The 9,902-nt window shown below is 41.8% G+C and overlaps 1 non-coding gene across 1 annotated transcript; it reads left to right on the top strand.

The window, feature by feature from the left end:
- Positions 1 to 9,528: 9,528 nt before the first annotated feature.
- Positions 9,529 to 9,602, top strand: Trnai-aau (transfer RNA isoleucine (anticodon AAU)). The gene has a single exon. It is a non-coding gene; the product is annotated as a tRNA-Ile (tRNA).
- The last annotated feature ends 300 nt before the right edge of the window (positions 9,603 to 9,902 follow it).

Consider the following 9,902-nt stretch of genomic DNA (forward strand, 5'->3'; position numbering starts at 1 on the left):
CACGTGACCGCCACCAGACCACCTCTCGAATGCTGGTTGGTTGCCTTACTTAACAAGGCATAAAGTTGCCAATTCCCTGCTGGTTTTCTTGATTATCAGCAAATTACATTGTGTTTCTTAGCTTGTACTTGAAAGACTAGGTTATGGGTCTTTAGGGCGAATAATACCGTGAGAGGATAAAGGTGGCAGTGAGTAAATAAAGAGAAGTGGAGTAAAGTGTATGATAACCTTCATAAAGATTTAAAGAAAACGTGTGAGCATTGATTAAATAATTGTTTCATGTCTTACATTAATCTTGAACACTTCTTTCCTTTTTCCTTTTCTTTACCCATCTCTCTCTCTCTCTCTCTCTACGTGTGTACATTGTGGCGGCAAGTTTGTCTCCTCAGGCTGTATGCTGAATGTGTGTTTTCCTCTCCGGTACACGCAATGCAGACTACTAATTACCCACACCTGTCTTCCGTCACTCGACCACAAAGTCTCGCGTGTCTCAGAGCAGAAGACGGGACAGAGATGAGAGATCACGGTAATAATAATAATAATAATGGTAATTTCATTCATATGCATAGACATTTTATTGTAAGCAGGCAGAAACTTAATGTTATAAAGTACAGTTATGAAAATGAAGGAACATAAAACAAATGGCAACAGAACGATGAACTTAAGCACTATTATTAATTCCGGAACTAACTGGACAACCTTTTTCTTAACTCTGTCTCTGTCTCTGTCTGACCTTTGGGAGCGTCAAGTTAAGCGCAAGCATGTTCATTAAATTTCCTTGGATAAGTGAACTTTTATTTCGCATATATTTTTTTCCCGACATGTAAACAAAATAGATAAATAAATGAAATCTGATAAAAAAAAATATTGATACTAATACTGCACCCAATAAAGGTATTAATACTAACATAAGGTAACATAATGATATACTAACATAAAATCACTAATCAATGTCAATACTGTCATACCAATACACTGCTAACTTACACTGACATCAGGCAGGGAACAAGGAAGGGTCAGTAAGTAGATAACACTAAGTATGATGCGTGACGGAGTTGATGAGGAAGACGCACAATGGTTAGGTGAAGGTGAACTGATACTGGGATGAGGACCAGGGCTGGGGGGGGGGGGGGAAGCGACGGGACACAACAGGTAGCGGGGAGCAATAGGCGAGTTAGGGAGTCAAGTGGTGGCAACAACGTTTTCTTTGTACCAATGTAGAGAAATTTTGAAGGTGCTCTCTCTCTCTCTCTCTCTCTCTCTCTCTCTCTCTCTCTCTCTCTCTCTCTCTCTCTTTGGGAACCTGTGTGGTGTGTGTGCGTGTGTTTATTTATTTATTTTTTTATTAGTTCTGGTGACAGCCCAAGTATGTCAGTCCTACGTGACACTGAGGCTCAAGTTGTTTACATTAGCCGAGTAATTTGAAGCCTCGATAAAAGTTGACGTAAATTCTGATACGGTAAAGGTGTAAAAGCTGCCAAGAAAGTCGTAAAATAGAAAACACTGCTAGCACTCTTCCTTCTCTTCTTCTTTTTTTTTTTCTTCCCCTTCTGCTCTTCCTCCTCCTCCCATTCCTCCACTACCATTCGTTTCTCATTTTTCTAAACATTAGTAATTGTTCACTTCGTTCCCCTAGTGTGTGTGTGTGTGTGTGTGTGTGTGTGTGTGTGTGTTATTTTCCTTTCCACAGATTAAAGAGGTCACTACACATTCAAGCAGGCAAAGGATAATAATAAAGTTCATCTTGAGAAATGAATGGAAGAGACCTTTAAACGTTGCTCTCCCTGTGTGTGTGTGTGTGTGTGTGTGTGTGTGTGGTGACAAGACAAGACATTACGGCAACTGCTTCCCCATACAATAGAGGGTGAGGAAGGAGACAGTGGCAAGACAAAAGCGAGAGGAGATGCACAACAAGACAAGTCAATAGAGGGAAGGGAGGAGAGGTGCACGAGGAGAGAGAGACAAGCAACTGTAATTATGTGTGGGGAAACTTGGGATGTCTAACTAATATATCGCCTTGTCTTCTCTCTCTCCTCCTCCTCCTCTTCCTCTTTCGTCCAGCAGCCATCACCTATGCCTCCTCCTCCTCTTCCTCCTCCTCATTGTTCGGGCTGGTGTGCAGGTATGTACGGCTACACGTCTTCTGTCATCACGTCCCTGGGAGAGTGGAAGAAACAAGAGCAAGAACAAGAACAAGAAGAGGAGAAGGAGGTTATATACTGTGCGCACCACCGCCACCATCACCACCACCACCTTAGTAACTTCAATGTCATTCCCGCTCACCGCCACACCCTCTTTCTGCGTGGTGAGAGAGAGAGAGAGAGAGAGAGAGAGAGAGAGAGAGAGAGAGAGAGAGAGAGAGAGAGAGAGAGAGAGAGAGCCACAATAAGTAAGTTTGACTGGGAGTTTACTTGTTAGATGGATAGACGGAAAGATTGGTTGATAGATGAATAGATAGATAGATAGATAGTTGGATATGTAGATAGACAGATAGATAAACGGACATACAGACAGAAAGACTGATAAAATAGACGGAAAGAGAGAGAGAGAGAGAGAGAGAGAGAGAGAGAGAGAGAGAGAGAGAGAGAGAGAGAGAGAGAGAGAGAAATATACGTAACGCGTGAAATTCCTCACCTCTCCCTTGCCAGACCTCCTTCCTTCCTGCCTTCCTTCCTTCCTGCCTTCCTTCCTTCCTTCCTGCCTTCCTTGCTTCCTGCCTTCCTTACTTCTCACGTAATTGATGCGAAGAGTAAAAACCTCACCATGATAAACACTGATAAGAGACAACCTACATCTTTAAATGAATCTCCTCCTCCTCCTCCTCCTCCTCCTCCTCCTCCTCCTCCTCCTCCTCCTCCTCCACCACCACCTCCTCTACGGCTATTTCTTCTTTTCCTTTTCCTTTCCATCCACCTCTTCCTTATTTCTACCACTTTTCTTCTCTTTTTCTCATCCCTCTCCTCTTCTTTCTCAATCTTTTCTCCCCCCCTTATCTTCCTCCTCCTCTTATTCTCTCTTCTTCATCATCTCGTCTTTTCTCCCTCTCCTCATCTTTCTCTTTTTTTCCTTGCTTTATCACCTCGTCGTCGTTCTCCTCCTCCTCCTCCCCCTCCACTTCCTCCTGTGGTGAAGCAAGTAAGGAGCGAAGAGATAAGAAGAGAGAGTAATTTTTCCCCGCCAGCCGATGTGGTCCATGAGTCTCGCAACACACACGTCTCCTCTTGACATTTTTTCTGTTTTCTATCGTCTTTCAAGTCAAACATTTCTCTTATTTAAGGTGTGTGGAAAATCGTCGCTTTAATGTGGTAAGTATCTTGTTTCTAGTATTCTGTTGAGTTATGCTATTTCACTTGGTGTAATAATCATTTGTTCTTCTTTCTTTATCTAGTTTCATGTCATTTGTGTAGTTTTCTTTTTTTTCTCTCTTTCTTTCTATCTTTTTTTCTTTCCTCCTTCTTCTGTTTGCTTTTTTCTTTCTTTCTTTATCTATATATCTATTTTTTTCCTTTCTTATACTTATTTTCTCGGTGCATGAAGTTGCTTATAAATGTTCCATCATGTATGTTATTTGTCGTATTTCTGGTTTCATTGCATTAACAAAGTCTATTCATCCCTCCTCATTTATACGATTCATCTCTTCGCGTTGCATAACCTTGAGCTGTCCTCTTTTTTGACCTTATGCAGATGAGAGGTTATCATGAAGACCATTACTGTAATTGCCCGCGTTGAGGAATATATTATGGCGTGGAGTTTACATGAATATAAGCTGACTTTTCTTTAAGCTTTTCCTCTTCATCATTGCCGCCAACACCACCTTTGCCTTTGACTTTACTTTGATAAGATTAATTAACCCTTTTGACTGCTAACGGCACTGGTCATTTTATTTTATGCAACCCCAGGCAATTTTACTCATCAAAAAATTAAGGTAGATACTAGTTTTCAAAATCTTCATTACATATTCGCTGAGAGTATTGCCTTTCAAAATCGTTATTTAATCTTATACGGAACTACACTATCAAGCTGAGAAAAAGCTGTAACAAAGGGTTAAAAGGATATAAGGAAAGCTCTCGGAAGCCAATAGACCCTTTTTATGTAGGAGGGGACCGGCCAAAGGTAGCAAAATTAAAAGAAGAAAAAAAAAACACTGAGATGCCGGTCTAAGAAGCCAGTATACCTACACGTATCAATCCCTGTATAAAAACCCACATATTTTGATTCCTAATGTTCTTTTCAGAGCTCCTTATTGACTAACAACATGATTGATGAGTCTGTTTCACTTCCCTGTCACTCTGAGGACCAGTTTGTATCTCTCTAAATCTAATCTTGCTCGTCTCTGATCCATTATTTCTGGTCCTACTCTGATTACCAACCTTAATTTCATCTGCTTTTTCCCATACGTCTCTCATTTTTAAGATTACAGTAATTTATCACAAACAGCCGCGTCAGCATCAACGAGTTTACGTACTACTGTTTTTCATTCTCTTTGTATTTGTCCTCCTCCTCCTCCTCCTAGACGTCCTTCTTCTCAGCCTTCTCCTCCTCCTCTTCCCCCTCTTCCCTGTTCTCCTTCGCCTCCTTCATTAACTAACACGATACTCGGTTACGTCACAAGAACTTATAGTACGAGACGCCCGAATACGTAATCCTATCACTACACACTTCACCGTTCAAACTTGGGCCGGGCGGTGGAAATGTAGGCCCTGTTATATATGGACATTGAAGCGCGCCAGGGGATAAAGCCGCGGTCCAGTGTTGTTAGGTTAGAGGACGAAACATTAGCATCACGGTTTGTGCTTTTTACTTGGTGCTTCATTAGGACAATTTTTTCTTATTTATTTATTTTTTTCTAAGGTAACTGGTCTGGTTTTCATGTTATTGTTGTTGTTGTTGTTGTTGTTGTTGTTCTAGTGGTTGTTTGAAGATTAAAGCTTTGTATTTACAGTATAAAGCTTATTTGTTCTCTTCCTTCTCTCCATCTCTTGCTGCTACTTTTCTCCATTACCCTCCTTTTCTTGTTCTTTTCTTCCTCTCTTCGTCCTCCTCGTCGTCCTTGTCATCCTCCTCCTCCTCCTCCTCCTCCACTCCCTCCTATTCCTGTAACACACCTTGAGCTAGTATCCCGAGCCTTCCGCTGCGCTCTCATCCATCCGCTGAAAATATAATAATAATAACATTACAATACCTCTAATAAGTTCCTCCATAAGAAAAAGTGGACGGAATGAAAAGACGATAAATATTCCCTCCGCTGGCAATCCCATAAAGTGAAAATATAAATGGAGAGGGAAGGGAAAAAAAGGAAGAAGGAGGAGGAGGAGGAGGAGGAGGAGGAAACTCTTTTCAATGTGGTGGAAAGGCCGCGGTAACCCAGGCTTTAGTAGCAGGAAGGAGAGGAAAATTCTACCAGACTATTCCACGACTCTCTCTCTCTCTCTCTCTCTCTCTCTCTCTCTCTCTCTCTCTCTCTCTCTCTCTCTCTCTCTCTGGTTTTCTTGTACATTCGTATTTTTTTTTTTTTCTTATCATTATTTTTTCCTGTTCTGCTTCGAAATGTTTCTTGAAGTTTTATCTTCCACTAATACCGCCTTGTTGTTTGGTGCGCCTCTTCAGTGAGTGTAGTAGTAGTAGTAATAGTAATAGTAGTAGTAGTAGTAGTTCATATATCACAGTTCTTCCTGTATCTGTATTATTATTATTATTATTATTATTATTATTATTATTATTATTATGCTTTACGTGTCAGTCTAATTCCCCTCTTTTAAAAAATTTTCCTGCCTTTTTTTCCTGTGCTCCTTTCCCTTTTTTTTTCTTTGCCTTTTTTTACTTTGAGTGTATCTTTTCCTCTTGTTTTTCCTTCTTGTTTGTTGTATGTCTCCTTGCTCTTGATTCTCTTCTCCCTTCCCTTCATGTTTGCTTGATATTTTCTCAACTTCTTTTCTTTTCCCTTCTTGTTTGTTGTATATCTTACGTTTGTTGCTTCTCCCTTTCCTTCTTCTTTGTTTGATATCTTCCTCAATTTGCTACTTCTCCCTTTCCTCTTTCTTTGCAGGGAGTGTAAGATGCCTCGTTTTCTTTCTCCTTCTTTCCTTTGTTTTGTTATTTGTGTTACTCTTCCTCCCCTTCTCCTTTCCCTTCTTGTTTGTTGCCTGTGTTCCTTTACTTCATCTTCTTTCCCTCCTTGTTTGCTGTTTGTCTTCCATCTCTTCGTTCCCCTTCTCACCCCTTCTTGTTTTGGTGTCCTATCCTGCCTTCCTTTTATTAGTATGGAGGTCCTATTGTGTAGTTTTTTTTTTTTTTTGGGGGGGGTGAGTGTGTTATGCATGAGTGGACTTTAGAGTACTCTGTTTTTTTTTTATGATTTTTCTCGTTTTTTTTATTATTCGTTGTTTTTTGGAGGCTCTTTTTTCATGTTTTTTTTTTTTGTTGTTGTTCAAGTGGGGATATGTTTTTTTTCCCTTTTTTTTTCCTCTCTCTCTCTTTTTATTTATCGCTTGTACTACGTTTTGTGTTTGTTTCCGTCAGTCACCCCTTCCCTTCTTTATTCGCTCTCTCGCCATTTGTCTTCCTCTCACATCCTTATTTATCCTCACCTTCATTTGCCGTCATCCATCTTTCCCATGCTCATGTTAACCATATTACTACCACATTCTGTCTCTGCTTCTTTCCCCTTAACCTTACTCCATTAGCCCCCTTCCTTCCTCCTCCCCTCCTGCTCCCCTTATCATACACACCTGTCCTAATCTTCACTCAATTCCATTACTCTTTCCCCTCTTCACCCTCCCTCATTCATCTGTCCTACCTCCTTACCTCCTTTCATTAATCTCTCACCTTTTTACCCTCTCCTCTTTCACCGCCATCCCCTCGTGTAGCGCCTCTCACCTTCCCTCTTTACGTGAATCTATCTGCACCTTTCAGCCTGATTGACAAGTCCCCTACTGGCTCGTCGCAGGAAGACACGAGGAAGCCCTGAAGGTGGAGCGTCGCATCTCGAGGCTCAACAAAGAGACGCACACTCCCTGATAGAGAGTTGATGTTTGTGTTCACGGAGATTCAGTAAACGATGTATTGCTTCTTGTTCTGGTGTTGTGCTATTCTTTCTCTTGTTGCTGATAAGGGTAATGATAACTAATGATGATCGAGGGAGTTCAGAAGAGAGAGAGGAGAGAGAGAGAGAGAGAGAGGAGAGAGAGAGAGAGAGAGAGAGGGGAGGAGAGAGAGAGAGAGAAATTTATACAGTAAGAGGAGTGATTACCTCAGGGTGGGGAGTGGCTGAATGCACACAAACTCCTCTCTCTCTCTCTCTCTCTCTCTCTCTCTCTCTCTCTCTCTCTCTCTCTCTCTCTCTCTCTCTCACACACACACACACACACACACGTGCAATCATTGATAAAGGGAGGAACACAAAAATCCACCCTCTTCCCCCAAGAAAGAATAAATATATGACAAGAGAAAAGGAAAAATTGCGTGGGACTGGTGATACTGAACTCTAATTACCTAAAGGCCACGGAGCAGGGAGACAGAACGTGATGATGATGATGATGATGATGATGATGATGATGATGATGATGATGATGATGATGGTGGTGGTGGTGGTGGTGGTGGTGGTGGTGGTGGAGGTGGCGATGTTGGTGGTAATGATGATGATGATGATGATGATGATGATGACGATAAGGAGGAGGAGGAGGAGGAGGAGGAGGAGGAGGAGGAGGAGGAGGATGCTGATGCTGATGCTGATGCTGCTGCTGATGATGATGATGACGATGAGGAGGAGAAGGAGGAGAAGGAAGAGAAAGAGGGGGAGGAGGAGGAAGAGGAGGAAGATGATGGTGATAATAATGATGATGATGATGATGATGATGATGATGATGATGATGATGAAGATGAAGATGATGGTAGTGATGATAATGGCTGAGGGGATCCTAACGTTGCTTCCTTTGCCAGAACAAGATGGCAGTGAAGACAGCATCAAAAAGCTTAACCCTTTACATTGAATTCAGTACCATTTTCCATATTCTTACTCGGGCTGAGGTAAGAGACACTAATCTGAACTACATTTCCTACAACTACTTTCAAAAGGCTATAGTTGAAGTGACACGGGTTTCCAAGGGTGTTCTTACGGCTCCAGTGTCGGACTAACAAGATTTTTATACTGTTAACAAGAGAAATAATCTTTGGAACCCGTCTAATCATCTATTTGGCTTTTGAAAATAGTCGTGATGAGAGAGTGAGAGAGCAAGGCGTTCCTCATTACACAATTAGGTGATTTTAGTAAGTCCCGAGGCAGTTCCCTTGAAGACACCCAGTGAGGTATTGTGCCTTGCTGCCTCGGTTGAAAAAGTCAGTAATTTCATACGATTTTAATTTACAACAGGCAATTTTAATAAGATTCAAGATGTCCCCTGGATTATAGAGGTTAAGAATGATTAGTACAGGCAGATACACGCCCTCTAGTGACTGAAACTACTGAGGTTATGTATAGAGAATCATATGTATGCCTCTCTCTCTCTCTCTCTCTCTCTCTCTCTCTCTCTCTCTCTCTCTCTCTCTCTCTCTCTCTCTCTACGCCGTGTGTTAATCCATCTCTTTAAAACCTTCCCTCCCTCCCAGCGCGAAAGTAAAGCGTAAAGCATCCCAGTGCGGGCGCGGCTTTAAGAGAGAGAGAGAGAGAGAGAGAGAGAGAGAGAGAGAGAGAGAGAGAGAGAGAGAGAGAGAGAGAGAGAGAGAGATTGGAAGGGAGGGGGAGTAGACAGACCAAATTTAAACCCCACCAGGAATATTTGTATTACTCTGATTCCTGAGATTCCTTTTACCACTCCTGACCGAAAGAGAGAGAGAGAGAGAGAGAGAGAGAGAGAGAGAGAGAGAGAGAGAGAGAGAGAGAGAGAGAGAGAGAGAGAGAGAGAGAGAGTCACCTTGGAGCCTCATTATGGGAGGACTAACGGGGGAAGGAGAGGTAGGAGGGGGACATCTGTGACTCCTAAAGTAAGTGGGGAATTTGCGACATTTTACAAGGAGTGCCGCTGAGGAGGACAAGGCGCCGCTGATAACCTGCGCCTCACTGCCATCACCTCACTTCAATCTTTCCACTCTCTAGTTTCTTATCTTTCAATATTATTTCGCCCACTGAAGACCATGTATTTGGTATCGAAGCGTGAGGTCAGGTGAGTAAATGATGTCACTCTGTACCTGACTTCACTTTTCCGTTTTTTTCACAGTTTAGTCTTTTTTTTTTTTCAGTTTTATTTCGGCCGCTCAAGATGTTAGTTCGGTGTCAGCAACTAATTTCACTAAATAGCAAGACCTGACTTAATTTTCCTACTCTTTTCTCTCTTTAATCTCTTTTAATCTTTTCCCACCTATTGAAGATGATGTTAGTTTGATATGAATAAATGACGTCACCCGCATCACATTACTTTTTCTTTCTTTTTTCGCTCCTTAGTTTCTTATTTTTTTCAATTTCATTTCACCCCATGAAGAAAAGATTAATTTGATATAGAGACGCGTGGCCGTATGAATAACTGTAACTATAACGGCCTGTTAGCTCAGTTGGTTAGAGCGCCGTGCTAATAACGCGGATGTCGTGGGTTCGATCCCCATACGGGCCAACAGTGATGGTGGATGTTTCAGCTTCCTTTTATTTTTTTCACTGTTTAGTCTCTTATTTTTCATTTCATTTCGCCCCATGAAGATGAAGTCAGTCTGGTATTGAGAAGCGTGGCGGTATGAAGATTTGATGTCCATGTTTTCAGGATGGTATTGCTTTTCCTACTCTTCAGTCTTTTCCCCTTCGGCCATAAACTTTATTTCCTCTTCCCTCTGGACTAAACACAGCTCTCCACCTGTCTCTCACTCTCTGTACGCCCCTCTTGTCCTGTTACCCCTTTACGTGTGGTTTATTTTCATTC

Source organism: Scylla paramamosain, chromosome 23 (assembly GCF_035594125.1).
Source record: "Scylla paramamosain isolate STU-SP2022 chromosome 23, ASM3559412v1, whole genome shotgun sequence".
In the NCBI taxonomy this organism is placed as follows: Eukaryota; Metazoa; Arthropoda; class Malacostraca; order Decapoda; family Portunidae; genus Scylla; species Scylla paramamosain.